Source organism: Danio rerio, chromosome 24 (genome assembly GCF_052040795.2).
Source record: "Danio rerio strain M-AB ecotype USA chromosome 24, GRCz13ab, whole genome shotgun sequence".
NCBI lineage: Eukaryota > Metazoa > Chordata > Actinopteri > Cypriniformes > Danionidae > Danio > Danio rerio.
In genome coordinates, this window is record NC_141044.1 from 9,502,330 (window position 1) to 9,529,999 (window position 27,670).

Sequence of the window (27,670 nt, forward strand, 5' to 3'; positions counted from 1 at the left end):
AAGAATCCTCCAGCATTCATGTTTTAAAAAAGTTAAGAGTTAAGACGCATCTTTTTAAAGTTGCGTATGAATATAACAGTTTGTGAAGTGTATGCGTTTTATGTAAATTGTGTAGGTGTATGAATGTATGCATGTACGGTGTGTGCATGCATATGTGAGGACTATTGTGTGTGTGATTGTGCGGATATATGCATGTACGTGTACGCTTTTATCTGAGTATGTATTTGTTGTTTATAATGCTTTATTTGTCTATACATTCTTTTGTGGTTTATTTTAATGCTTGTTTGTTGTTTGTGAAGCCCTTGGAGTTGCATGCATTTAGGAAAAGTGCTATACAAATAAACTGTATTATTATTAGCCCTGATAAGTTTCCTATGCAGAATTTTTTTCCTTTCTTTTTTTTTTTTTTTACAACCAGAGGATGTGCATTGCTGTGACAATTTGATAAACTCTTTCATTTATGGCGTTCATCATGGCAGATAGTTTACATCTCTAGCATATTTGTTCTCATATTTGTTTCCTTTTTTGTTTGTTTTTTAACATAGATATTTTTTCTTCATTTTTTAGGTTCAAATCAAACTTATTTTTGTAAATAAAAACTCCAGAGTATAACTATATTTTCTGAGCTTTTTCTAATAAAAAACTTTAGGGATATTTACCCCTTTTCACTCAAAAATGAGCAGTCTGTCAGATGAAGAAGAGCCGGTGTCAAAGCTTCAATTAAAAAGAAAGTTTACTGAAGATGGTTTGCACTTTCATCAGCAGAAGCCAGCTTCACCATTTGCAAATGAGGTCGTAAGCCACTCTACTTACAATCTTAAAACATCAACAATTACACTCTCACTTAACGTCATTAACTGCGTGATACATATAGGTGTTTCAACCTGATTGGTTAAAACACATATAGGCTTGTGCGTGTGTACAATCTCAAACATACAAATGTCAGACAGCCACTGACCCCAGAACGGTGAAATGATCCAAAAATATATAAAACACTCACACAAAGTACAATCTGTTTCTTACTCAAGGCTGAGTGTACTCTCAGCCGTCTTTATCAAAAGTGGTTCAAAACCGCTACAATACATCCAAACTTGCAGCGTACATACAAAAGAATTAACTTTAAAATATTTAACACATATAAATGGCAGATATCTCAGAAAACATCCATTCATTCATTTTCTTTTCGGGTAAGTCCCTTTATTAATACGGGGTCAGCATTGTCCAGCAACATCCATACACACTCATACACTACGGACAATTTAGCCTAACCAATTCACCTGTACTGCATGTCTTTGGACTGTGGGGGAAACCGGAGCACCCGAAGGAAACCCAGGTGAACGTTCGAAGTTCGAAGCAGCGACTTTCTTGCTGTGAGACAACACCGCTGCGTTGCCTAACTCAGGAAACAGTTGTTTCCAATTCTTTAAAAGTCCAGGTCCACTAAGGAGGTCTCCATGACCACTGACTTGGCTGGGTAGATCCTGAGGAAGCAAAACATTTGGCATACAGAAAAGCAATCACACATCTATTATTCCAGTTTTACTCTGAAATGGGATGACACTAAGGTCATCATATAGGCTAGACTCTTCATCATTCAACTTCATTAATAATCATAAAGTCATAAGGATATGTGTAACTCCATCCTGGTAAAAAGCTCAAATCTGCTGGAATAATTAGATTTTGCTTAAAACTGTTACACTATAATCTAAAACTGAAAACAAACATATAAACTAAACAAATGTATTCACAAAATAACAAATAAAATAAATAAAAATTACTGAAACCGATTATATACAGTTGAAGTCAGAATTTATAGGACCTTTCTGTTTTTAAATATTTCTCAAATAATGTTTAACAGAGCAAGACAATTTTCACAGTATGTTTGATCATATTTTTTTTCTGAAAAAAAGTCTTATTGTTTTATTTTGTCTAGAATAAAAGCAGTTATTAATTTTTTAAACACTATTTTAAGGACAATATTATTAGCCCCTTTAAGCTACATTTTTTCGATAGTCTACAGAACAAACCATCATTATACAAGAACTTGCCTAATTACTCTAACCTGCCTAGTCAACATAATTAATCTAGTTATTAAGCCTTTAAATGTCACTTTAAGCTGTATAGAAGTGTCTTGAAAAATATCTAGTAAAGTATTATTTACTGTCATCATGGCAAAGATAAAATAAATCAGTAATTAGAAATTAGTTACTAAAACTATTGTTTAGAAATGTGTTGAAATCTTGGGGTGGGGGGTTGGCTAATGGTTCTGACTTCAACTGTAAATGAATTGAATAACAATTTGAAAATGAGATTAAAACAAAAAACATTTAAAGCAGCGGCCCCAAGCTCAATTCCTGGAGGACCGCGGCTCAGCATAGTTTATCTCCAACCACCTCCAACTCACACCTGCTTAATAGTCTCTAGTAATCTTAAACACCTTGATTAGTTGGATAAACTGTGATTGATTAGGGTTGGAGCAAAACTGTGCAGAGCTGCGGCCCTCCAGGAATCCAGTTTGAGACCTTTGATTTAAAGAATACAGAACTTAAAACCTGAAAATGCTGAACTAAAGCTTTATAAAGTAGTCTTAAAGTAGGCTTTTTTTGTAGTCTAATCCAAAAAAGGAACCATATACATCATGCTGGTATTTATTTCGATGTTCTCCTGTCCAATAGGAGAGATTTTTTACAGAGATTGTGTAATGAAAGTGTGAAGCAGCTGACTCAGAATGCCAAATTTGGCAGCAGTGATATCAGAAACAAGCCATCCAGTGAAGTCGATCAATACAGACACTCACTTATAAGCGATCTCATCCTTATTGATTATACTGTTATTACACAGAATCAGACGACTTTCATATTGATTTTTTTAATAAAAGTCCTCTGCAGTAATAATGAAATAAATCAATATTTTTGAACTCCAAGCTGATATTATGAAAAGAAAAGAAAGTCTGTCATCTTCATACACGCAATAGCATATACAATTTTTTAAATAATAAATAAATATAAATATAATATAGAAATAAAGAATATACAAATAAGCCTCTAATCCGTAAGACATGGTGTGTTTTTAGTGAAACGTTCCGATACTGAGCACTAGATGGCGATATCATATAAAGAGAGAGTGAAGAAAGCACGTGTTATAAATAAGATGCTGCCTCCATTAAAATATACCTGTCAATCATTACAATCATTACGAAAGACACAGCATGTCTATATTTAAAGGATGGTTTTTAAATATTAAAGTCTACAATTATAGTTACTATAATACAACTGTTTTTTTTAGGTTATTATAGAAATATATTAGCTTCTATATTTATATTGATATATTTTCCGTTTTATATTTAAGTGTAGTGTCACTTTGTATTAATTGCGTTAATATTCATCTGTTGATTACATTAATTTATTTAAGTTTTTGCATTTTAGCACATTACGATAGACATTTTATTTCTGTTTGCTGTCAAGTCAGTGTTTTAATTTATATTTAGGCACTTAGGTTACAGATTGTCTTTGTAATTCAATCAATGCCCAAGAACAATATGATTTTCTTGATCATCAAAGCATCATTGTATAAATATGTTATTAGATGTGCTGTAGGCTACCCACTTCACATAAGTGATAGAAGTCTATTCAGTGTATCCAGTGCAGTGAATTTGAGTTGCTTCTAACTTTGAGGTGGTTGTAATACTGTTGTCCTGGTCCGTACATTTTCTAACCAGGCCTCTGGTGTGAAAGGCTTTATAATGAAAACATTTTAAGTAACTATAGGCAGGGAGTAGTTGGTAGTTTGTGCCTGAGGCCTGTTGCACAAAATCTCTGGGTTGCTGAGTAAATTTGGGTTGACAAAACTAAAGAAATCCAACTTACTTAATATCTGATTAAGTCATTTCATATTGCTTGATATAAACATTCTCTGTCGGCTTGGGGTTTAACCCAGTGTAAATGACTCTGGCTGTTTGCAGCATGTGTCACTTTTAGCTGCAAGCTGTCCAATCACGACACATGAGAGCATCAGTTTGATTCATTTTAACTGCAAGAGTGCTAGCAATTTTTCTCTTCTGTGTTGAAGATTAAGAGAGATCATGGTCAACAATATAATGATTTTAAACACATTTACAAGGCAGAAATAAACATTGCTGATGCAGCAAAACTTTAATAAATTATTATTATTATTATTATTATTATTATTATTATTATTATCATCATCAATGCAAATCAATCATTTGATTTCAATAATGTAGCTTCACAAACAGCCCAAAAGAGTCATTTTAAAAAGCTTTATGAAGCAAATCTATTTGAATATTTATATATTTAAAATCGTTGGTTGATTTATAAAAATCAAAACTACACTTCCGGTCAAATATTGTTGTTTTTGAGAAAAATATTCTGTTCATCAAGGCGGCATTTATTAAATGTTAAATAAATTTACCTTTTTTTTTTTTTTTTTTTGAATAACTGCTTTCTTGTTGTCTGCAGTTTTAAATGAAATTATTACTCCAGACATTATTGCTTTTATTACTATTACCATTAATAATAATAATAATAATAATAGTAATAGTAATAGTAGTAATAATAATAATAATAGTAATAGTAATAATAATAATAATAATTATTATTATTATTATTATTATTATTATTACTATTATTATTATTATCAGAGTAATTTCTGATGGATCACTCGATTTTGAAGACTGGAGTAATGAAGCTGATAATTCATCATTAAATCACTGGAATAAATAATTAAATTAAATGATAAACTACTTCTGAACAGTTATTTTATAGTGCAATAACATTTCCCACCTTTACAACTTGTTCTGTATTTTTGATAAATGCAGTCTTGGTGAGCAGGAAAAGCTTATTTTAAAACATTTAAAAATTCTACTGACCCCAAACTTTTGACCCGTAGTGTATATGAATATATTCATTTAAACATAAGTATAAAACATCATAATTCATGTAATATAAATAAATTATTAGCAACAACAGACAATTTTGACTTTAAATGAGTGTAGACAGCTTTCATTTAGAGCAAAATGCAGACTGTTTTATTGCATCAGACATCGTGTAAATGTCACTTCACTCACAGTTGATTAGTCTAGTTTTAGATTGAGATCTCTAACCCAAAATAAAACTCCAGAGCAGGTTAGCTGTGTAGCGCAAGTTACATTGGCGACAAAACCCAAATGAAAACCAACTTACCTTCTTGAGCCCTGAAAACTCAAAGTTTGCTCGAAGTAGTCCCCCACTTACCTGGGTATAAACACCCAAACTTTGTGCAAAAGGCCTAAGTTCAAATGCATTTTCCAACTACTTTTGAAAGAGATTAAAACTGGACATGGTTAAAACTCTAATGCTGTGTTCACACCAGACGCGGAATGCACGGATAAATTGCGCTATTCGACCGTAAATAGCTGTGTGAACATTTGAGTTTACTTGCTTTATTCACGCGTCAAATCAGCTTCATTCATGCATCAAATTCACTTCAGAACAGATGCAGATGCGCGTGATGGGCAGGGCTTCTGTCTGCCAGGTGACTCTAGCTTAATTGCTAAATGGCTAACATGGATTTTAATTAGAATAATAAGAGTGCTTATGTGCTTTATGAAGGCTGAAAAACAGCGTTGATACGTTTAGGGCCATGTCCACTAGATCCTTTCAGAGGTGCACCCAGCTTTGTGAGCTGTGAACTCCTCCAGAAACTGAACCTGGATGATGCAGGCTTTTAGCGGTGCTTCTGAATGAGCGGAGCCCAGTTTGATGAACTGTTGTCGGTATCTGCTGGAGGATTTCTACGTCACAATCACGCCCCCACAAGAGCAAGCTCCTGATTGGTTAACAGAGGGCGAATGTCTGCTTAAGTTTAGATTTTTGAACTAGAGCGATTTCATCATTCGTGCTGCGCCATTCACACGTATTGCGCCACATGTCTATTCGTGCGTTTGCATTGACTTAACATGTAAATCACTGGTGCTTGATGCTCCTTCTGCGTCTGGTGTGAACACAGCATAATGCTTTAACTGAAAATGGATGAAAACTGTAAGGTAACTTGTGGTTGAAGTCACCACAAAATTTCTTAAAGGGATAGCTCACCCAAAAAAATGTATTTAGTGCAGTTGAGCACAAAGGAAAAAGTTTTTAAGAATTCTGGAAACTGGTAGCCATTGACTTCTGTAGTTAAATAAATAAATATTGAAGTCAGAATTATTAGTCCCCCTGTTTATTTTTCCCCTCTTTTCTGTTTAACAGAGAGATTTTTTTTTAAACACATTTCTATATTAGTTTTAATAACTAATTTCTAATAACTGATTTATTTAATATTTTCCATAACAGTAAATTAAATTTTTATAGATATTTTAATCCATTTCCATACAGCCTTAATTGACATTTAAAGGCTTAATTAGGTTAACTAGGCAAATGATTGTATAACAGGGGTTTATTTGACAGACAATTGATAAAAAAATATAGATTAAAGGAGTTAATCATTTTGACCTTAAAATTGCTTTTAAAAAATTAAAAACTGCTTTTATTCTACCTGAAATTAAACAGATAAGACTTTCTCCAGAAGGAAAAAACATTCTCAGACATACTGTGAAAATGTATTTGCTCTGTTAAACATCATTTGGCAAATACCTAAAAAGAGAAGAAAAAAAAATCAAAGGGGGGCTAATAATTCTGACTTCAACTGTACAATGCAAGTCTAGCGCATCAAATATTTCTCAGAATATCTTTGTTTGTGTTAAACAGAAGAAAGAAACTCAAACATGTTTAGAACAAGTGGATGACAGAATTTTCATTTTTGAGTAAACTATTCCTTTAATACCAGGTGTAAACTGAGCCTTTAATGTGGGTGGATTAAAGAAGCAATGTGGAATTTTTTGGGCATAAAATGTGTGTGCATTACTCATATCGTATTCTAAACCGTTAAGAGAGCTGGTTTTGCTTTGAGATTGTGTATGTACAGTATATGCATGTGTGTGTGTGGCTATAGCACAGCCCTTCTCTTCAGACTTCACAAATCACTCAGTAAGGCATTTCAGTTAAACAGTCTTGCTACTTTTCTTCCTCTCTATCTCTCCCTCCCTTCCTCAGTTACTCTCTCTCGCTCTCGTTTTCTCATCCGCACACATAATCATTTCCTTTCAGACACTCCCCTCGCTCACCATGAAAGGTGCTTTGCTGATTTATACTTAAAGATGGTGTCTCGAAGCTCAAAGATTTATATGATTTCCTCTTCCTCCCTAGAGTTAATCAGCCTGTGTAAGTATATACGGTATGTGAGAGAAAGAGACATGAAAGAGGGTGTCAGTGAGAGAGCGACATAATGAACATGCTGTCTGAAATGCTCTGCTAGTGTGGGCATGCCGAAAAATACACAAACACACATAAGCTCTGAGCTTTCACGTTAATTACTCTAAATCTATGACCTGAAGCTTACCTTTTCTAAGACATTACAGAGGAGATGATCTAATGCAGTTCCCACTTTTACACTAACAGTTATCAGACTCACTGAACACTAAAATAAACTGTAAAATCATGAAAATCTATGTACTCAAATTGGTCTCAAATTGTGTGCTGTGTGCATATTTACAGTGCTCAGCATATATAAGTACACCCCTCACAAATTAGTCTTTTGAAACTCATATTTTAATAGGAATCTACACAATGTTTTATTTGTGCATATACATTAGATTAGGCAGTACTGAAGCCAAATCTGGAACTAATCTGACAAAAAAACTTACGAGAACAGTCCAAAAGATAGTACACCTAAATTTATAAGTTATAGAAAAATATTAAATCCAAAAAAAATACTTCTTTTGATTTTTCCTAAATTTGGTTGGTAATTTGGTAAATTTTGTAGGTTTAATTGTTTTTGGTTGAATTTAATTGCATTATCTTTCAATTTCTAAATATGTTTAGTGACTAAAATATTATTTAAATAAATATATCGGTTTAATAAATCTGATTTGTTTAAATGCACCAATACATTGCCTATATTCACTGAGAAATGGATAAAAATATTCCTTTTCACAATGGGATGTACTCAATTATGCTGTGCACTGTGTATATATACATATATCTACAGTTGAAGTCAAGATTATTAGACCACATGTTTATTTTTTTTCCTGAATTTTTGTTTAACAGAGAGCAGATTTTTCCAACACATTTCTAAACATAATAGTTTTAATAACTCATTTCTAACAACTGATTTATTTTATCTTTGCTATGATGACTATAAATAATATTTGACTAGATATTTTTAAGACACTTCTAAACAGACAGTGACATTTAAAGGCCTAGCTAGGATAATTAGGTTATCTAGGCAGGTTTGGGTAATTAGGCAAATTATTGTATAATGATGGTTTGTTTTGTAGACTATTGAAACAAAATATATTGTCAATTTTTTTTTTACCTTAAAATGGTGTTTAAAAAAATAATAACTGCTTTTATTCTTGCAAAAATAAAACAAATAAGACTTTCTCCTGAAGAAACAATATTATCAGACATACCGTGAACATAAAACAATTATGTTTCCCAAGAACATCTATATCTGTATCAATATTTCTACATCTGTCTGTCTGTCTGTCTATTGCTTTAATTGAGATTTTTTTTGTTTTTGTCAATATTGACTATTTAAATGCCAGTGCTCATTGATAGATTTAGATCCTAATAAGCACTTGCATAAACATACAGTTCATAATACAGCCTTTGAGAACTTCATAAGGCTCAAATTCAAAAATACTCAGATATTTTATTGTTATACAAACGTAAAAGTTTAAAAAAGTCAAATGTTTTAGAATATACTACTGATCAAAGTGATTTGTTTGATTCTGCGAGGATTAATCAAAGGCAAGCAAAAGTAATTACATTTGAATGTTCAATGAAATGCTGGTATTTCATTATGTTATAGTTTCCAAAGCAATAATACCTTAACCTTTTCAAAATATATATTTTTTTTCAAAATCTCGTATAATATTTCATTTTTTTAAAACTTTTTTTTCACAAGACTTACCAAAGTGCTGTACATAAGACAAGGTAAAAATAAAAAGACAGAATATAAAAACATAGAACTAAGGCAAAAGAAACGCCTTTAAAAAGGTTTAAAAAAAATGTGGTAGACAAACTATTAAAATCTTAAAAAGCCAAGCTAAAAAGGTCTGTTTTATGAAATGATTTAAAATTAGATAAAGATGAGGCCATTCTAATCTCAAGGGGCAATACAAAGAAAGCTCTGACCGCTCTACGTTTCAGCCTATACTGTGGAACTGAAAGAAGATTCTGCTCACTTCAACTTTGACCTGGTACTACTAATGTGTATCTAATAAAGTGGCCGGTGAGGGTATTTTAAATCAAATAAATGCTACCCCAGTAAGTGTCTTTCAAAAACATAAAAAATACAAGCACAAGAAAAATGGGTTTTAATAAATATGTAGACTATTATTAACTGTAGCAGTAACTGAAGGTGATGAAAACACTTTTATTGTCACCCTGTAGGAGGCAGTAGATGCACAATGTAACTTTGACACACTGGAGTCTAAACCGAATAACTAAATCTAATGGAATGTGTTCTGTCAGTTCTAAACTGTAAGGTTTGCTTGTAACAATCCACATAATACAGTGTCATTTATTAAGATGCTGTTTATTGTTGAAATATGCACTGGATTTTAGAAGACCAGTGGTGGATGAAGAAAACAAAGAATTTAAATAAGCACAGACACTCTAATAAGATATATTACTTTAAGTAAACAGACATTTCATATGGAAATGTTGCTTTAGAAAGAACATTATGGAAGCACACTAGTTGCATATTATATGCTATGGCAGGAAGGAAAGGAAGATTCATAAGCATTAATTGTTCGCTTATTTTTTAAATGAATATGAACATTAATGGTTCATGATTTATTTAATGATTTAACTTTAACTGAAAATCATATTTAAATATGATTAGATATTCACAGTAATAAGTTTGTATTATTACACGATTAATTGTAAACGCACAAACTCTTGGCTCATTTTGAGCTCGTTTCGAGTCACTTAGTGAACTTTCGACCACAGTCAACAATGCTAATAGAAATGCACTTCACTAAAGTGTTGAATGATGAAAAAATCAGTTTGTTCAAATGTTAAACATGGCTACTGCGTCTCTGGTGTTGATCTTACAAGTTCAAACAAACAAGAAACAGCAGAATATATCATGTTAATACAGGCTTGTAGCCAGCCTATTGAAAGGAGTGATTCTTTTTTCTAAAAAAGTGGAACTTTTTTCCAGTTACTTTCCTCATTTTCTATTCAATTATGCATTTTAGTGACATTTTAAGAACTAATCTTTGCTGAATCAGCTTGAGGGATTGTGATCATAACTACACGTTTTTGATGCACCAAAATATTTCCTACTATTTTGTCAAAGTGTTCACCATATTATTTTACTACGAAGTATTTATTTACAAACTTGCATTTAAACTTGCAGTTAATCCAGTTGTTCTAAATATTGTCATGAGATTAGCATTTGACAAAATAAATAAAGAAATATGAAAAATACTTAAATACAAATTGGTAATCATCCATCATTAAAAAAAGCAATCTGGTAAAACTTATTTAAAAATAAAAACTGTAGCCTATGGGCAAATAAAAAATGCTAGCTCGTTAAACTTTCTCAGTCAGAATTTGCCCATGTAATTAAAATTATAATTCAAAATTTTGTTGGTCTTAAAGCCTTCTTCTATCTATAATTTTCTCATGTTATGATGGCATAACGGTCAAAATGCGATAAATGAGTTCATATAGGGGTCTAATTCTGGACTTTGTCAGGTGGGGGTGGGTCTTTTTAAACCACTTGAACCCCCCCCCTGGCTAAGGGCTTGTAAAAAGTACAAAAAGTATGGTGTTGTTGTAAATTAGAAATAGTAAATAATGTGATTCAACTACATAATCTGTCAAAATAAAAAAGCACAGATACTGAATGAACTTACTGTAACAAAGTTAAACAAATGCATGGACTCTTCACCACAGTACAGGAGATTTTACTGATATCTGAGGGTGTTTTTAGAGAGTGATTCAGAGTTCTCTTGACTGTTTGATGACTGTGCACTTTACGTAATTACAACTTAACGGCCTTCTTTGAGAATTTCTGCGCTTTGATTCAGGCCACACAGAAAGGAAGTGCGGTCGTTGACATGATCCTGTCACACTGCCTGCCACAGGAAACTCCTTCTCCTTCTCCTCTATGTGCGCGTGTGTGTGTGTGTGTGTGTGTGTGTGTGTGTGTGTGTGTGTGTGTGTGTGTGTGTGTGAGAGAGAGAGAGAGAGAGAGAGAGAGAGAGAGAGAGAGAGAGAGAGAGAGAGAGAGAGAGAGAGAGAGAGAGAGAGAGAGAGAGAGAGAGAGAGAGAGAGAGAGTATGTCGGATGGTTTAGGTTTTCACTGCGAGGGTGGGGCAAACCTTAATTACAGACCATCTCTTCTTTTCCAGAAAGGGTCCTCTGTGTCTGTGTGTGTGTGTTTTTTTGCCCCTAAATGTTTTGGGAGGGTCCTTTAATGGCATATATCACTTCAGTACTGCAGTCTCAAAACATGCATTTATAAAAAGCCAAAAATTACAACATGCCACTTCGATTGACTCTATATGAGTTTATGGGAAGAGGTGTGTGTGTGTGTGTGTGTGTGTGTGTGTGTGTGTGTGTGTGGTACTACTTTAGTAGTTTAGGAAGTCTTTGTAACACAATGCACTGCATTCCTGCACTCCTGCTGGGCTCCTCGTTTGTTTCTTGCATTCCTGCCCACTCACCCCCAAGCCCCTGTGTGTGTGTCGGGGGTCTCTTAAGTCTTCTTAAGACCACTTTACTCTTGAAATATCCTAAAACTAGCACTAACACACCAGGGTTTGAGAACTAGTGAGGTTTGGGGTTGTTAAGAACAGCAAGAATTATGGCTACAAAATCATTTTCATGAATGGAATAAGTACACTAAAAATAAGTATGAACAATTAATCATGACAGCATATGTTTTTAGGTCATTGAAACTTATTAAACTAAGTTAATTGTGTTCTAACTTAATTTTATAAGTTATGCAAGCAGTTTCAAGTCAGTTTAACATAATTTAAGTTCAATGGACTCATAAGGTTGATTTGATTCTACTTAATTTTAAGGCAACCAGGATTTTTTACAGTGTACTTATGCTCAAGGATTTTTTTATTTAGGCATGACTTTATGGTTGGCATACTGAGCTAATTAGCATAACCAGTGTTTTAATTTTGGTTGTAGTAGGGTTATTATTTAATGATTTAATAGTTACAGTAACAGTTACAGTACATATTATATGCATTCGTCCTACTGAATGTGGTCCTCTCAGCAATAAACTATTCACACACTACTATTTTTTTATTGTTTCCTGTCATTTTAAGTGCTGGTGATGCAATGTTGCCAGATATTACGGTTGTCCAGATGCAACCACGTGATCGGAAATAAGACCCGATCAGGTGGTTTCAGACTCGATCGGAATTGGATGTTGCCTCCTGATCAGAACTCGAATATATATGAATATAAACATACTCCCATTGTTTTTTTGACATCTATAGTTATGCGGTGCCACAGAGTTAGACCTCTTGCTTGACTTCACACAGAAACAGCAATGCATGCGGCATGACATCACTTTGTTGCAAAGACTCCAATGGTTAAATGTCAGCAAAGTAGAACATGGAAGCAGCTTGAAGCCAGTGTTGCCAGATATCCAAAACCCACCTGAACGCACAAAAAAAAAAACAGGCAAAATATCAGATTTTTATATTATATCTTTAAAAAAAAAAAAGAAACCTAGTTACTTTACTGTCCTAATGTTTAACACACTGCACTTAATGTTGTGTAGATTACAAAACCTATTAGAGTATGTTTTCCTTTTAAAATGGGGTATAAATTCGTGCCATTTGTCAAACAGACAACGCTTCCATGCTTGTTCTTGCTGTCAATCACAAAATGGAGTCAGATTTGTCCAGAGAGTCAGACTTTAATATAACTTTCCTTCACCTCCTCTTGCGGGTGGGCCCACGCAGTTTGCGCTAACAGAATGGATTAGAAAAAAAATAAATAAGTTGCATTTTAAATTTAAATTTCAAAACCGACCAAATTTTTATTTACCCGCCCATGCCCGCACAATCAAATTCAAAACCGGCCAATCAACGGCAATACTGCTTGAAGCAGATACCGCGTGAGTATTTCTGCGGTCTGGAGGTATTATAAAGTTGATGACGACAACATTGCCAAAGCATAACGCGAGTTAGGTAAACTAAAAAGGATTGCCTGCCGGGTGTTTTAGGTTGATATGCTACTTGTTTTTATATTAGATTTTTAAAAAATATTTACTGTTGCAAAAGTCCAAAAGTGAAGAATTTGTGTTCTTTATTACTTGATTGTTCAAGCGACCTCACAGGACCTCTGTTTGTTGTTGAATGTTAAAATAGGGTGAATTACATAAAAAATAAGGAACATCCTGGATCTGTTTCTTCGCTCTTCTTTATTCTTTTTTTTATGTATTATAGAAGTATCGGATCGGGCTTCAATATTGGCAGACACTCTAAATCAAATGATTGGGACACGAGGGCAAAGAAAACGGATCGGGACATCCCTACCAGATATTGCTACAAAAAAAAAAAAAAAAAACAATCCCCTGAAAAAAATGCACCTAAGTATGTGTTATGCACCAAAACTAATGACAAAATTGCTAATCCCAGCCTTCATTTAGCTGCTTTCCTGATTTTAAATACTTTTCATTCATACTATTTCCAATTTTATATTTCCCAACATGAAACAAATTCACAGAGCTCCAACATGCTCTTCGCAAAAACTATGCACACATTTCTGTGCCACACACAAGTTGGTTGTTTCCCAACCCCCTTTCACAGGATACCAGGGGTCAGAGGTCAGACCTGTAGACACAAAGCATAAAGAGAACAAACTGCAGAGAGAGAGAGAGAGAGAGAGAGAGAGAGAGAGAGAGAGAGAAGGAAAGAGAGATAGATGATAGGTGAGTTGCAGGCAATTATTAGGCTGTTTAGTCGGCTGGAAAGTCGGTTAGATTAAAATCAGTTGATGCTAAAATGACAGTGGGTTTGTTTGGATTCATTTGTGGGGTGTTTCATAGCTTACATGTTGGGTGTGCTGTGTGTTTAAGTCGGGGTGTGAACTTTTGACCACATTCCTTTGTATTTAGATGTAAATGCGTGAGTGTCAGGCCTCTGACCTCTTGAGATGTACAAGATCTCGACCTAAAGACCTTCAACTAAAGACAAACATGCACGGAAAGTACACACTTTTCACAGCTATGGAGTAGTTTAGATTTAAAGCTTAATTACACTGTTATTGTGCACTATTATTGTTGTTGTTTTTATTATTTACACTTGCTGTTTGAATCATGTATAGTTGAAGGCAAAACTATTATGCCTTTTGTGGTATTAATATTCTTTCTTCCCAAAGGATATTTTTGCAATATTTTCTATTATATTTTCGTCATATTTTTATATCCTTATATTGTTTCCAATTACAAAATTATTTTTATTCTGGATATATATATATATATATATATATATATATATATATATATATATATATATATATATATATATATATATATATATATATATATATATATAATTGGCTATAGAGCAAACCACAGACCAATGGCTTGCTTAATTATTCTAGTTAAGCCTTTATATCAACATAGGCTCATTCTGGAAATGTCCCCCTATATACATTTCTGGAGATCGCGAATTATGTAGCCACAAGTACGTATGGCTGCATTACTTATTGAAAATGAGCAATATGGGGCGGTATGATGGGTTTCCTTTCACATTTACCTCTGTATAGACTGCTTTCCTGCTGTTACCAGTTTGTCCAGTTAGTTCGCCATGTACGTCGGTGGACTTGAGATGCAGAAAGGAGTTGACCATGACAATGGATTTGAGTTAGGCAAAAAAAAATTCAAAAAATAAGACAAAAACTTAAGCCAAAAAATAAAATAGACCAGTAAATAACAGTGATTATGTGGTAAAATCTGAAAACTTGGTAAAAATCAGCAAAGGTTTTTTCTTTTTCTGGATTGCTTTTTAAAACTGTTGGTTTGGTTAAATTTGATAATTATTCTGCATAATCAAGTTTTAAAATTACAATAATATCACTTATCACCTTGTACATGTTGGATTGCTTTTTAAAACTGTTGGTTGGGTTTAGGGAAGTGGGTGGGCGGGTCAATCTGTACTTTTGAAAACACTATTGGTTGGGTTTAGGGAAGGAGGGGGATGGGTCAGCCTCTGGTGAAATTGCGTGAGAAGGTGCAAATGGCACTCGTGAGAGGAAAATAGAAATCTCAAAAAGTGTACACAGCGGCCTCTGGTGGATTTGCGAAAACAAAAACTGCACAAAAGCTCCTGGGACATATTTGGCGCTCACCAGAATAGTATTTAACGGTACGTTTTCAGAATAAGCCTGGGTATCTTAAAATTGTACTTTAAGTTGAATACTAGTATCTTGCATAATAACTAAAATATGTGATCCTGCTAAAGACAAAAGAATCAGTATTAAAATTAGTTATTCAACTATTATGTTTGAAAATCTTCTCTTTGTTAAACAGCATTTGGGAGATCTTTGAAAAGGAATTCTTAATATTATAATATTTTTATAAAATACATGTGATATTAGTATATGCTCATTGTATATATTATGGCAACACAGTGGTGCAGTAGGTAGTGCTGTCAACTCGCAGCAAGAAGGTCGATGGTTCGAGCCTCGGCTGGGTCAGTTGGCGTTTCTGTGTGGAGTTTGCATGTTCTCCATGCGTTCGCGTGGGTTTCCTCTGGGTGCTCCAGTTTCCCCCACAGTCCAAAAACATGTGGTGCAGGTGAATTGGGTTGGCTAAATTGTCCGTAGTGTATGTGTGTGAATGAGTGTGTATGGGTGTTTCCCAGAGATGGGTTGCAGCTGGAAGGGCAACCGCTGCGTCATACATATGCTGGATAAGTTGGTGGGTCATTCCGCTGTGGCGACCTTGGATTAATAAAGGGACTAAGCAAAAAAGAAAATGAATGAATGAATGAATGAATGTATATATTATTTTAACAATTATTAAATTTTTTTTTTTACATAAACACTCAAAAAAAATGCATAAATATATCTAATAATGATTATCACACCAAAATCACAGAAAGATTTATATAACTTTAGATTCGGGCTTACTAATTGCATCAGCTTTGTGTAGTGATCTCACACAGATAAACATGACTGCATGTGTATGTATGTCATCCTGTTAGATGAGTTTCATTCCTGGAATAGAGCAATGCAGGATGCATCTATCCTTAAACAAACACACACAGACACACATGCGCGCGCGGTGACCCGTCTCAGCAGAAGTGTAATCAGACAGGTATGTAGACACTCGTTCAATAGCAGGGAGTGTGAGGGCAGAACTGAGCTTTGAAGCAAGGTCATTAGTGAATCAGGTGTGTGTATAATTTTAGACTTCTCTTAAATTAAATTAAATTAAATATGTCTCGTGGTTTTATTGTGTATTTATATATAAATTAAACCCAGAACTTCATGAATCAAACTTAAAGATTGCATTGGGTGATGATTTCTCCAGTTCCAGATACACAATTTCAGCATTTTGCTTTGGAATAGAGTGAAGTGTTTCCGGTTTCCTGACATTGAATCCTACCTGTCAGATTGTCCTGTCAGGGTTTATTGTGCATCAATATTTAATTTAGTTTTCAAGCTGAACCACACAGACATTTTTTCTGTTTACTTCTGGCGCAGGGATTTCTTAAATTGTTATTTATTATATAGTTGTAGGGCAACTACAGGATGTGATATTTAGCTATTTAAAATCATCCTGTTTTTTATATAGTGGTGGGACAACATTATGTGGTATTTAGGACTGTATATATCGGCTTATCGTGGAATACATGGATATGACTTTAATAAATTGATGGCGCAATATATTCATTCATTCATTATCTTGTCCTCTTAGTCCTTTTATTAATCGGGGTGGGTCTCCACAGCGGAATGAACCGCCAACTGATCCAGCAAGTTTTCTTTCACGCAGCAGATGCCCTTCCAGCAGCAACTCATCTCTGGGAAACATCCACACACACATTCACACACACACACTCATACACTACAGACAACAACTACGAACGCAGGGAGAATATGCAAACTCCACACAGAAACGCCAACTGAGCCGAGGATCGAACCAGCGACCTTAAAAATATGTATTGAACATTGTTATTATTTAGTATTTTTTTAGTTATGCACAGTTATTTTTTGAATTTAAATTAACTTATAAAATTATTTTCACATTTTCTAACCTTTTGTTGGAGTCCTGATGATTTATTTTTTACTAATGCTTTATTTTTTTAACCCTTTGCTGAACTACATGGGTCTAAAGTGACCCATCTAAGTTGATTTTTTGTATATCTATTTTATAGCTTGTGCAGTGTTAATTTAATTAAAGTTTTTATTTTTTTATTTTATGTTTTTATGTATTTTGTTCTGTAGTTTGAACAAAACCCAACAAACATAAAAAAATGATCACATCACAATAATGTCTTAGACAATATATCGCACAATAAGAAATATTCGTTCTGACTGGCCTATCTGTTTATTCTGTACTGTATATAAATGATCCGCTTGACACAGTGAATATAACAGCGTCTGATAAGAATCTTCTGCAACGTTACGCAGTAATTTCTATCAAAACATGATATTCTTAAAAGGTTTTTACTTCTATTTTTTCATATTGAAAACAAGTAAACCCGTTGTAATTTGAAACTGTTAAGGTGACTTGACTTAATTTGATGTTTATGCACTGAAAAAAAATGATTTAAAGATGATTCCTTGGATTTACTTTTTTCTTAGTTAAGTGGTTGCAAACAATTTATTCGGGCTGAATTTAACCAAACACATGAGGTTGAACATTACTAAATGTAATTTGCTTGTTTAAATTCAACATAGTTTGCAACAATTTTGCAGACATTTTTTTCAGTGTAGTGGATGTACTTAAGAATAGTAAGGTAACACATTTACTTTAAGTAAAGTCAACAAAATTGTAAATCCACATGTCATTTCAAAATTCATTTCCAAAGTGTGTTTACTTTTTCCATTATTTTCCCCAGAAGAATGAAAGTTAATTGTGTTTACATGCCCCATGTGGTGCACACTGCAACATGACATTATGACAGCTACATATGTCAACTGAAATAATGAAAGAAAAGAAAAAAATCTGGATCACAGCACAACACACTTTACAGCATAGTTCAAAACAATGTGTGCACAAACCTGGAACTACAGCCGACATTTAGAAAGAAAAATGATGTCACTAAAGTCACAGAATGGAATAGTTTTAATAATAGTGGGTGTACAGCAGGAGTTTATAGTTAGAGTCATATCTTTAATATAAAAAATCTTATAAGTTTCTTACATTCGTATCTTAGTGCAACTAGTAACTACTATAAATGCTGTCATGATAGCATGTGTGTTTAAGTCATGTGTGCTATACACATTTTAAAACACTTTCATTTTGTTTTGAATAAACTGTGTATATGCTAATTCAGCATGGGTTTGTTTTAGTTTGTTTACTGGTTTGGTTGGTTTACAAGGACATTATAATAACATGGTATAGGTATTACAATATTGAGGTGGTTTATGTGTACTTGTAATTCAAAACCCTTAAAAGCATACTTAATGGTGTCTTAAGACATTTAACGTTTGGTTCAGGTCTCCTGTAAGGGTTGGGGTAGGGCCATATAATAAGTGTTTTTTACAGTATAAAATACATTACGCCTATAGAGTCCTTATAAAACCACCACCAACGTGTGTGTGTCCTTCTATAAGTGCATTTGTGTGTGTGTGTGTGTGTGTGTGTGTGTGTTTGTGTGTGTGTGTGTGTTCTCACTTTGACTGGTGTCAGGAATGCTCTTACAGGAACTAAAGCAAATGGGCCGCTAAGACTAATCTCATCCTCTTTTACTGCGTCTCTCTCTCTCTCTCGCTCTCCTCCTCATTCATCCTCCTCCAGGGCACGTTTGTCTTTACAGACCAGATATTCATCACCTCAGTTAAGATCTTGCTCCCCTGCAGATACAGACTCCTAACTTTGAAGAGTGTAGTTACAATTTTAGACCTCATTACTTTCACATTTAGTGGGAAAATAAATTTGTTTTGTGTTTGTTTTGTATTGTTTTGTTTATATTGCATATATATATATATATATATATATATATATGATGCTCATAATAACCAATTCACCGTTAACTGAAAGGGTACATTTTTAACCGATTAATGGTATCATTTTCTTTTTGGCTTAGTCCCTTTAATAATCTGGGGTTGCCACAACGAAATGAACCACCAACTCATCTAGCGTATTTTTTATGCAGTGGCTTACCCAATTCACCTATAGCACACGTCTTTAGACTATAGGGGAAACAAGAGCACCCGGAGCAAACCCATGCGAACACGAGGAGAACATGCAAACTCCACACAGAAATGCCAACTGACCCAGCCAGGGTTTGAACCAGCGACCTTCTTGCTGTGAGGTGACAGTGCTACCCACTGTGCCATTGTGTCACCCCAATTAATGATATCAGTTAAACGATCAAAGAATATTAGTTTTATTTTTGTAAAGTGTGGCTGGATAAATGTGCAACACATATTTCTTAACACTTGCAACCACACGTGCCTACAGACGTATTTTGTCAAAGGAGCAAAATGAAAGAACAATATTGCTGGTCACAGTTTGACACAGACAAGTTGATGCCAAACCAGCGCTTGAAATTGTTATATGCTATAGTAGCCTATACTTTACAAAAAGTCAGCCATATGAGCCTTGTCATTGTCTTTTATCACACGCAGTGCGTGCACATGAACTATGAGTTAGAGAGAGGAAATGAAAGCACATAAGCTATAAGGTAAAACTAGACACTCAAGACACTCAATCTTTAAAATAATGACTTCTATTAAAAATGTTAACAGGTTTGTGATATAAGAATACCAGTTATTAATACCAGAGCATTAATAGCATTAATTAAATATAATCGATTTGAGGTAGTCTGCTATTTTTTTTTGATGGAAGAAAAAAAAAAAACAATATGGGAAAAACAGCCTATGCTTGTTCATAAAAATGATTCAGTCAGTGTTTTCATTGTGTAATCTAAATTTGTCACTTAATTAAGTGAAAAATATCTAGGGCAAGACTATTTATTAACTTTTTTAAAATTTATTTTATCCTTTTTTTCCTACGCCGTTCTCTGGAAACTCTGTTAAACATCATTTGGGAAATATTTTAAAAAGAAAAAATAAATAAATCAAAGGGGCTAATAATTCTGACTGAGGCAAGTGGGTTTGTTCTGTAGACTATCTAAAAAAAAATTGCTAAAAGGGACTAATAATTTTGATCTTAATGTTTTAAAAAATTAAAAACTGCTTTAATTCTAGCTGAATTAAAAAAAAAAGACTTTCTCCAGAGGTAAAAACATTATCAGACATTTCCTTGCCATGTTAAACATAATTTAGGGAATATTTAAAAAAGAAAAAACTAAAATCAAAGGCAGGCTAATAATTCTGATTAATATATGCTAATATAATATTCTGATATAATGTTTAGTTATTTAGTTTAGTTTAATTGTTTTATTCCTGTCATTTTGCACCTAGGCCTAAATTAATGATGGTTTGATTTTTTATTTTTTTATTTTACGATTCTGTTATATTTGTTCAATCTTTACTCTGCACATTTTTGTAAAATATAGTTGTAATTCTATTTAACTTAATGTTTATTTTCACACTTACTTACTATGGTACATAAACTACCATAACCCGTCTGGTCTATAATTTTATTCCTGCTCTGCACTGCGATTATGACACTTCATTTGTCACCTGTCAACTGACAGCGCATGGATGTGTGTGTGTGTGTTTAGTAAGCATGCATGGGTGTGTTTGTCACTGATTGACAGCTCAGGGGAAACTGGCCATGTGTATGAACTCAGGACAAGCGAAAGTAGGTCACGAGCACTGTTAGTAAACACATCCACTCGAATAATCTACAGTTTGCACCTAGGACTATGATATATCTTTATAAATAATTCAGGATTTCTTTTTTTTTTTTTACATTTTATAGCAATAACAGGCCTGGTGGTCTATTTTTATTTCTCCCTTTTTTAAACACACACGCACATGCTGTTTTATAGAAAGGCCACAGATTTCATGTTCCTCCCTGTTTCCACAGCTACACTTGCACAAAGGACTCCAGCTGGCTGTGGAAAGGGAGAGAGAAAGAGCAAAGGACGAATGGTGACCAGCCCCTTTCTAAACACACGGCAGCTGGGCCGAACTGTCATTCTGCACCCTGTCCTGCACAAAAACAGCCCCTCCTCTAGCGTCACCGCTCTTTGTTTTCACATGTTTTTTTTTTTTTCCCTGATAATTCCCTTGGCATCTACTAGAGGGAGCCCAACTAACCTGTTTGAATGAGTTTTATCGCTTCTAGCACACAAGCGTCCAGCCGTGGACTTGCCCAGAGGTGCATTTAATCTCCCTTTCCTAATGAAGCATGAGGCTGAAAAGGGGAGTTTCTCCAGGCAGGGGCCGAGATGAAGGGATGAATGGATGATGGAGGGGGGTTGAGCAGGGGCCGTCTTTGATACAGGCCTGGCCCGGGCGGGGGTGCAGTATGTTTTTTAGCCAGGAGATTCACCATTCACACTCCTCTGTCGGCCACTCGTTTGAAGCCCTTCACAAAGAGGAGTTTGTAGGCCGGGGGCCAAAAGGTTTTCTTTTTTTTTTGTCATTCACAGAGTCCCTCTCTCCTCCTCCTCCTGTTTAACCTCTCGCTCATTCTTTGGCTCTTTTGAAATGAGAAATGCTTTATCGGCTAAGAACGCAGCCAATTAATGTTCAACCCACAGACTATTTTGTAATTGCTAGAAAACTTAGTATGCTTGGAGTTACAGTGGGGTCTTGTTTATATATATATATATATATATATATATATATATATATATATATATATATATATATATATATATATATATATATATAATGTTTTACATTCAACTAGTTGACTTAAAAGGTAAGTTCACAACAAAAATATAAAAAAAAATATGCTTACTGTTTACTCATGCTCAAGTGATTTCTAACTGGGCGCCAATAGCCCAGTGGTTAGTGCATCAATATGTAGCACCCAGGTGCTTACGCGACCAGAGTTCGATTCCCGGCTCTAGGTCCTTTGCCAATCCTTCCCCTCTCTCTGCTCCCCATACTTTCCTGTCTGTTAATCTCCACTGTCCTGTCAATAAAGGTGAAAAACCCCTAAAAACCAATTACAAAAAAAGAAGCTCCGATTAAAGAACTTTTATACTGGCTTAGTATAAAATTTGTGTAAATTAAAAAAAAAAAATCTTATAAAGGACTCTATTTTATACATTCTTCATATACATACTTTTCGCCAGGGTTGGTATAAGTTACTTAAAAAAGCAATTATTTACTATTTACAGTATTAAAACTTATATTTAAAAAAGAATAAAAAAAAAACATAAATTAAAATATATCATATTATATTATATTTTATACAACAGTTCTGTCTGGTTCTCGAATCTGATTGGCTGATAGCCGTGATATATTTAAGTAATATCAGCACCCGTACAGCCTCTTTACCCTTTGTGTATTACTCCGCTCACATAAAGCCAGCAACAAGCAGACACTACAGATCTAAAGTTTAAAAGATGCTTGCTCAGCTGTTTAACTGTCAGCTTATGATTTGAATCCAACGCGGAAGAAAGTAGTTCCTCATACAAAAGGTTTTTTGAGACTCTCCATGTTTGATTTTGTTTTTATATACACAATTATGCCGTCAAACTGTTGTATAAACGCAATATCACACTCGTAGCAGTGCGATATGGCTGTATATCGGCACTGGTGGGGGGACTAAGGCACTTGGCCTGCGGCCTTGTGTCAACGCACGCCTCCCACCAGTGCCGATATACAGCCATATCGCACTGCTACATGCAAACAAGCAAACTCCACACAGAAACGCCAACTGAGCCGAGGCTCGAACCAGCGACCTTCTTGTTGTGAGGCGACAGCACTACCTACTGCGCCACTGCTTTGCTCCTATATTTTATTATATTATATTACATTACATTACATTATATTATATTATATTATATTATATTATATTATATTATATTATATAATTTTTTGCAAGAAAGTAATCTAATTACAGCAAGTACAGCAACTTTGTAACTATTATACCCAACATTAGTAATTACTAATTTTCTCCCACATGCTTTAAAAGTTTAGGAGTCACCAGCTTTTGGTTATGTGGCTTCCCATCTATAGAATACACTTTCCTTGGATGTTTGCAATAAGTCTTCGAGTTTTTAAATCTATTATGAAAACTTGCAAAATCATTAGAGATTAAAGAAAGTTCTATATCAAGTTCACACACATTTATTTACATATGATTACTAAAGATAAACTTTAAATATGAAGGCAGATATAATACAAATGTGCATTTATATTAAAATGGAGACATTGCGTTTATAGAGGTCAACAGAAATTCCCCTTTTGCACTTCCTATTTAGATTTGCTTTGATTAGTCTGACCACAAGTGAACAACACAATGCTGGTGTTAACAAGTTGAAGGATTTTTTTTGCTCGTCCACTTTTGACCACTTGTAGCGGTAGCATGAGTACTCTAGAGATATTGATTGCTTTCAAGTTGTAATGCTCATGTTGTGGACTTAAGGTGATCACCTAGTTACTGTTCTGTGTAGAGCGGATGTGATTTTTTGGTACAATGCAGGATATAGTTGGCTCTTCGTGTTATCTCGCTGGTTTGGCATATGTTCAGAATCAATACTTCATAGGCTAAGATTCTAACCACAACATAGTTGCACACCACGCTAAAAAGTTTTACTAAAATATATTGGTGACAACGGATTTGAGTTAATGTTTGACAAACAAGGCTTTGACCGAGAGATCATTTGAAAGTAAATACACAATCATGATTCATCAAAAGAGTGTCATGCACATCTTGTCAGAGAAGCATGGTTGCGTGATCAGTAGTAAATGACCACAGAAACTATACAGGGTGCTCTCACTTGTGGAAATTAAATGCCTATTTTTATTCAATGTGACTAATAATCACAGGACTGCCGAATCATCTCAAAGAAGATTCTTTTCAAACACTCGACTGCAGTAATTAAGTGTGTTTTGGATCAAAAAAAAAGTTATTAAAATTTTTTTTTTCAACATGCTTTCAGATGTAGCAGAAATATTATTGCGGAAATTATCTTCAGTTTCATAATCACCTAAATAAATAATCTGTGATTATGATTGTGGCCATCTGATGTCTCAGGGCTTTGCTTTTTCCAGTTGGGCTACTAAAATCCATCTCCACCTGCCCGAATGGCTAGTGGAAGTAAAAATATATTTTAATGCCTTTACATTCAGTCAAAAACATGATAATTATATATGTGCTGCTAATACAGAAGCAATAAATCCACCTTTTTACTTTAAAAAAAAAAAAGTCACAAAATAAACTGAAATCTCTCAAATAACGCAGTGTTTCAATAAATGCGCAGCAACGAAGCACACAAACACTCGTCACTCACATAGAGATTGCACTAACACAAAGTTTCAGATACAGAAATAGCCAGAACAAGGTTTAAAATTTAGTAATCAAACGTGTTGCGTATAAAATCACTAATGTTCTTGTCTATAGCAGCATAAACTAAACATTCGGCACAGAGGTTTCATTTCCTCGGCACCAATTAATGACTTTTAAACATGACATTTATTAGGGGACGATTAAAAAATTAACAAACACATTTATTTATTTATTTATTTATTTCCTCAGAACTAGAACTGGAAAGCTTAATAGGACATGATGTGTAAGGGCATCATCAATGTATATCTAGTTTTAGGTGGTAACTTGTAGTGTAGCTAACTAATTTTTAGAACTGTAGTTTGACAGTAGCTTATAAGCTAAACGATGAGTAGCTTTTAGCTTATCAAGCTACAGTTTCAGAGTAGCTTCCCCATCACTCCAGCTGAATTAGAACTTACCTCACAAAGTTTAAGTAGGTTCGACAGTAGCCAACATTTGAAGTGGATTAAAACCTTTTATTAATGTTGTCCAAAAACTATTGAACAACATCCATTCTTACCTTAGGACCAACTTTTTTTTTATCCACTTTAAATGTTGACGACCACTGTATATAGCATGAATATGAGTTGTATGAATAGAGTTCAGATGTACTTGAGCAGATCCTTGTTGTCATTATCACATGACTGTCCTGCTTCTCTTGTGTTTCCTCGCATTCATAAATCCTCTCCTGTGACATCATAGGGATCATAAAGTGACCACTGGATGCACATTTCAGAATTTCAGCAGAAGTATAGCTACTTCTCTCTACCGATTTATTGTTGAGTACTGTTGAGTACAACTAAATTCTATGAAGGGTGTGATTTGGCATTTAGCTTTTGATATGCATCTCCTTTTGTATCTTGCAATATAAAATGATGAACTTTGGTTTAAGAGTAGCCACATCAGTGTACACCAAGTATAAATCAATGGCTTTACTACAGTATCAGACATACAGTAGAAGCTCTTTGCAAGTTTTTTCCATTGCACTGTGCTGTTTTTCCATTGTTTTTCTTCTATGTAAATGTGCTTGATGGACCACAGCATTCCCATCACATGTCTTTTGCAGTGTCTCACGCATGAAACATAATTCTAAAAAAAGCAAAGCTTAAGTTCAGCTATTTTCTTATAACATTGCATATTTCCCATTCCTCTCTCTGCAAATTGTATTTTCCAATGCATTTTTCTAAATACCTATTTAGGACAACCAATATTTTCTGTTATTGTCTTCAATAGAGTGCCCTCAAATATGACCCTGAAGTAGAACTAGTCTTATATTGCAAGAGTATATTTTTGGCAATAGCAAAAAATACATTGTATTGGTCAAAATTATCTATTTTTCTTTTATGCTAAAAATCATTAGAATATTAAGTAAAGATCATGTTCCATGAAGACATTTATTACATTTCCTACTGTAAATTATTGATGGTAAGTTCGAGACACGAGTGCTCCTCTCAAACCACCACTAGTTTTTCCTTCATTTCTTGGGTCCAAATAAACCAAAATTAGGCTTTTAAATTCTTCCTCAACCTCCCGCTGGCCTGCAGGTACACACACACACACACACACACACAAAGTGAATGCTGCTCTCTCAATGGCTGTAGGCGATCGCCAATGTTATTTTCAGTCAAAACTCCTTTCACCGACAGCTCCAGATATTTAGCACACCAAATATCTCACAGGCATCGATGACTCATCAACAATTCTCTCAGATCGCGTCTTTGATAGATCATACTGTGTGATTGTCACCCACGTGCACGAACACCGATATGCCTGTGATTTCAGACATTTGTCAGTGATTTCTTAAAACCTGTCGGCGAGTCAAAAATCGGGGCTAAAATCATGCAGTCTGAACTCGCCATTAATCTTGATTTCTGAGCCTTCTATTTTAGGCCAACTAAATCGATTGCGAATAGTTTGTCTGTTGGTAAATTATATTTCATTCAGTGCTTTCATGAAAGCCTATTTTTTTCATCAATAACGAATAATAAATAAGACTATATATATATATATATATATATATATATATATATATATATATATATATATATATATATATATATATACATAACTAATATAATAATAATAATAATAATAACTAATATATTATAGAACTAATAATATATAACTAATGTAATGTTTCATATCATTTAGGATTGATAATTGTTGCATTTTTTTAACTATCTATTTTGGAATATTTATTTTTATTTATGTATTTTTTTTTTTTTTGGAATATTTGGATTTTTATTTGGAATATTAGATTTATTTAACTGCTTTATTTTAATTTACCAACATCACTAAGGCAAATAGTTTTAATAGTCACAAACAACTACAAAAAATGTCATCTTATATGGACATAAACAGAAGTGTTAAAGAGACTCTTAAACTTAATAAATAAAATGTTAAAGTGAGTGCATTGGTAAAGAGTGAATGCTGAACAATCGAAGCAAACTTTAAGGTTAACTCATGTAATAATAATAATGACACAGTAAACATCAAACTCTGTCAACACCACAAATTATGATAATCAGATCGGAGCTTTCAAGTAAAAGAACCAACCATCAATATTCAAATACATGTTGCAACATTACAAATTGAGAAGTTGGATGACTACATTAGCCCCATACTAAAAAAAATCGTTCAGATGGCTGGATGCACAAGAAAAGAAACCAAAAAGCCAATCTGGTGACATTCATACATCCTTTTTTATTTACAATCTCATCACTGCTGCTATTCACGACATTCATTTCTGTGTGTGTTGTTTTTCTGACCTGAGGTGGCGATGACACAACCCAACCACAGCCAGTTCACATGTTGCATCTAAAAGCATGTAAAGTGTGAGCGCATGGATTCCTTCACCATTTTCAATGCGCTCTGTACTCACGCTCCCCTGGAGTCTCTCGTAACTAGGCAACCATCAACCATTTTCTCAGTGGATGACAAGAGAACAAACCATTGCAGCAGTTCCGATACAAATTTTTATTCATGAAAATAATTA

At 34.1% G+C, this 27,670-nt stretch overlaps 1 protein-coding gene and 1 long non-coding RNA gene across 27 annotated transcripts in view; one reads left to right on the forward strand and one right to left on the reverse strand.

The window, feature by feature from the left end:
- dlgap1b (discs, large (Drosophila) homolog-associated protein 1b) overlaps positions 1 to 27,670 on the forward strand; it is a 253,870-nt gene that overhangs the window by 201,018 nt on the left and 25,182 nt on the right. The window lies entirely within an intron of this gene.
- LOC141380822 (uncharacterized) overlaps positions 1 to 27,670 on the reverse strand; it is a 101,070-nt gene that overhangs the window by 31,619 nt on the left and 41,781 nt on the right. For 3 of the 12 annotated variants that reach the window (XR_015524769.1, XR_015524770.1, XR_015524768.1), the window contains one exon: positions 12,359 to 12,731. The exons of 8 other annotated variants lie outside the window; for them this stretch is intronic. This is a non-coding gene — a long non-coding RNA (uncharacterized LOC141380822). Of the gene's footprint in view, positions 1 to 1,277; positions 1,482 to 12,358; positions 12,732 to 27,670 lie in introns of those variants that run through there. One more of the 12 variants, XR_015524767.1, reaches the window with a different exon arrangement.